The following is a 4,470-nucleotide window of genomic DNA, read 5'->3' on the forward strand; positions in this document are numbered from 1 at the left end:
AAAATGGATTGTTTAGTCCGCCCATTTTACTATTTGCCCTGATGTCACCTTTGGTGTGGGTGGTATAGGAAATATTTTTTGGCCAGCAGCAAAGTTTTTACCATCGAAGTTCTTTCCATCGTCTCTTTATCCTTTACAAGGAGTCGATGATAGAAAGCAATTTTTGGGATGCTTGCGGGCCACATTGCTTGCTGAGAGTGCTTCTCAACCTCTTTGCCCGCCATTGCAGCGATGCATTTAGGAAGGTGGTGAGGCTAGTTCACCCTCTTACTCGGCGATCCCACCACTGCAGCGATGTATTTAGGAAGGCGGTGTGAGGCTAGTCCACTCTCTTACTCAGCAATCAACCGAGAGATTAGCTTACTTTTGATTGTAGTTTGCAGAGCATCCATTATTTGTATTTTCGTATCTTTGTAATGAACGTTTGATAATAAAAGACTTTATTTGAACGTATTTCGCTCTGACTTTGTTATTCTTAATCGTTCAACATATTTTGATTATGCTTTTATCTGTTCACATTCCCATAAAGAAGGAACATATTTTTTTAAATATTTGCCGTTAATGAATCTCACGTGCTTGGTGCCATCTAAATCTTCCAAGTGATACGCTCCATTGGGCAACACACTGTTTATTTTGTATGGTCCTTCCCAATTGGGCGACCACTTCCCGTACTTTGGATCCTTGCTATCCAAAGGGAGTATCGTCTTCCAAATTAGTTCACCCAGGCTGAACGACTTGGCTATGACTTTTTTATTATAAAACTTAGCCCTTCTTTGTTTTTGAACTTGCAAGCTATCTAAAACGCCCAACTTTAATTCCTCTAACCCCAATAAATTTTGAACTAGTGATTCGGTATACTCATAATCATTCAACTTATGTTGCAAGCACACTCTAACCGATTGCACGTTGATTTTCATAGGCAAAACGGCTTCCTGTCCATAAACAAGTTGGAAAGGGGTAACTTTGGTACTTGACCGAGGTGATGTTCTATAAGCCCATAAGGCCTTGTTCAGACATTCGTGCCAATTTCTGGAATTTTTATCTATCATCTTTCTGATGATATTTTTTAGAATCTTATTAGAAGATTCCACTTGTCCATTGGATTGAGCGTAGTAAGGTGTGGAGTTTACTAATTTAACCCCAAACTCGCTCAGAAATTTGTTCACTTGATCCCCATTCAAAGATGTTCCGTGATCTACCATCAACGTTTGTGGAATTCCAAACCTATAAATGATGTGATCACGGATAAACTCTATAACGTTCTTCTGGGTGATCTCTTTCAAAGGTACCGTCTCTACTCATTTGGTGAAATAGTCGGTTGCAACTATAACAAAAGTATGTTGCTTGGACGATGGGGGATAAATCTTCCCTATCAAGTCTATCGCCCAACCCTTGAACGGCCAAGGTTTAATAATAGGTGTCATCTCTCGCACTGGCGCCCTTTGTATTGGACTATGCTTTTGACATGCTAAACAACTCTTTGCATACTGAACGCATAATTCTCTCATCTTTGGCCAAAAATATCCACTCCTAATAATTAACCATCTCATCCTTTGGCCAGCTTGATGAGTTCCACATATCCCTTCGTGCACCTCGGCCATGATCGTCTTGGCTTCTTGCAAACTTACACACTTTAGTAATACACCATCAGAGCGTTTCTTAAACAACTCTTCATTTATTAGTGTATAGTTTAGCAAACACAGCTTCATTCTCCTACTAATCCCTCCATTAGGTTCCTTAAGGAACCTTTTAATATCTGTTTTCCAATCCATTGCATCTCCATCTTGTATACAGTGAAGTTCAATCTTTCTCGCCCTTCTTTGAGTCACGGGTAATATGATTCCATACTCACAAGTAGACTTCCAATTCAAAACCTTTGAGTATCCTGAGGTCATTTGGGCTAACTCATTTGTCACGTCATTATATATCCTATTAACGCATTGAAGTTCTACTTGGTCGAATTCCTCCAACAACTCTTGGGCGATCTCATATTGACTTATAATGGAATCACTTTGGCATTTAAAATCACCAATCAATTGGTGGATTACCAATTGAGAATCGCCCCTAACAATCACATTTCTTACTCCCATATCTATCATTAGTTCTAGGCCTACAATTAAAGCTTTATATTCGGCCTGATTGTTGGTGCACATTCTGTCTAAAGTGAATGCGAACTTGTAGCAAATCCCTAAAGGATTAATCAATACTACTCCTACTCCTGCACCTTTAGAGGTTTTTGGCCTATCGAAATACAATACCCAAGGTTTTAACTCGAACGAATTGATTTCTAGTTCAATCTCTTTAGGCATGTCAAGGCATGGATGATCGGCTAGAAAATTAGCCAAAGCCTAATTTTTGACTACCTTTTGAGGTATATATTGTATCTCGAATTCTGATAAAGCTAGTGTCCAAAGGCCTACCCTTTTGTGTAAAATAGGGCGCGAGAACATATACTTAACTAAATTTACTTTAAAAATTAAATAAACGGTTACGGGCCGTAAATAAGCCCTTAATTTTGTACATGTGAAATATAATGTAAGACATAATTTTTCGATAGTAGAGTAATTGCATTCACATTTCGTTAACCGTCTACTTAAATAGTAAATTGCCCTTTCTTCACCAAATTGGTTTTCCTGTGTGACCATTCCAGCTATTGATTCTTTTTCAACCGATACGTACACTTTCATTGGCCGTCCTTGGATTGGTGACACCAACACTAGTGGACTTGATAAATATATCTTTAGGCTTTCGAAAACCTTTTGATGTTCTTCTTTCCAGACGAATTCGTCCTAATTTTTCAGCTTTAAGAGCGGCAAAAAGACTTTAGTTCGCCCTGCACAGTTAGAAATAAAGCGTCTTAAAAAGTTTACTTGGCCTAATAACCTTTGTAATTCTTTTTTATTGCTAGGTGGTTTGGCCTCTAAAATAGCCTTCGCTTTATTTTTATCAAGTTCAGTCCCTCTCTTGTATACTAAGAAACCAAGAAAATTCCCTGCATTAACACCAAATGCACACTTCAAGGGATTCAACTTTAGCTTATATTGCTTCATTCGCTCAAACGAACATCTTAACTGTTCGAAATGGTCCTATTCTTTAATGGACTTGACTACTATGTCATCTACATACACTTCAACAAACTTGCCTATCATATCATGAAAGATTAAATTCATTGCCCGTTGATAAGTTGCCCCTGCATTTTTTAGGCCGAAAAGCATAACCACTCATTCAAAACATCCTAGAGACCCAGGGCATCTAAAGGCAGTTTTGTGCATGTCTTCTTCAGCTATATAAATTTTATTGTATCCTGAATACCCATCCATGAAAGAATACATGACATGTCCGGCAGTCGAGTCTACTAAAGAATCCACCGTGGGCATTGGATACTCATCTTTGGGTGTAGCTATATTTAAATTCCTAAAGTCTATACACACCCTTAGTTTACCATTCCTTTTTAGTACTTGTACGATATTGGACAACCATTTGACATATCTAGCTGTTCTTATAAAACCTGCTTTCAATAATCGCTCTCTATCTCTTTCTTGATTTCAGGGAGTACATTGGAAGCAAAACGTCTAGGAGGCTGCCTATAAGGTTTAAAGTCAGGCTTAGTTGGTAACTTATGTTCCACCAAGTCTCTATCTAAATCAGGCATTTGTTCATATTCCCAAGCAAAACAATCTTTGTACTCTTTTAGCAAAGCGATTAATTTATTACTAACCTCTTGATCGAGCATCTGGCCGATGAATGTTGGACGATCTTCTCCTTTATTGCCAATGTTTACTTTGATCAGAGGGTCTTGTGCTTGAGCGTATCCAGGTTTGACAATCCGCATTACTTCGTTGTCCAGTTCCCTTGTAAGTACTTTTTCTTCTAAACAATCCACCTTGTTGACTTCTCGGCCAATGCTTTGTTCTAACTCGAATACTGCCAACTTGTCCTTCGGCGCTTTTAGGGCTGTCTCTTCTTTCGCCTTGTCATTGCATTCCTTATTGAAAGCCATCAGTCTGGCTTTGAAGGCCTGAATGTCGACCATTTGCTTTCGTAACTTAGAATCCATTCAAGACTCCTTGATTATTCTTTTGCCAATTACTAGCTCTTCCAGGGCCACTATATTTGGCCTCATCTGTTTGAACATTTCAGTGAGTGCGTCCACTGAGAATGGTTCTTTGCTTTGTGCGACAACCTGAGTTTCTTCCCCATCTTGTACTACCCTGACAGGTCCATAGTTTCCTTCGTATATGAACTTTTCCACCGAGTTTGCTTCTGCGACAAAAGGCCTATGATCGGCCTGTACCACCTCTACTTTGCCTTTGTTATTCCAAAAGATCAGGCATTGATGGAGCGATGAGGGTATACAGCGATTTTTGTGTATCCAATCTCTTCCTAGTAGCACATTGTAACTAGTAGGACCATCTATTACAAAGAAGACAGTGGTCCTAGTAGTCGTCCCTATAGTTATGTCCAATGGCA

The sequence above is a fragment of the Olea europaea genome, chromosome 14, assembly GCF_002742605.1.
Source record: "Olea europaea var. sylvestris chromosome 14, O_europaea_v1, whole genome shotgun sequence".
Classification (NCBI taxonomy): Eukaryota; Viridiplantae; Streptophyta; class Magnoliopsida; order Lamiales; family Oleaceae; genus Olea; species Olea europaea.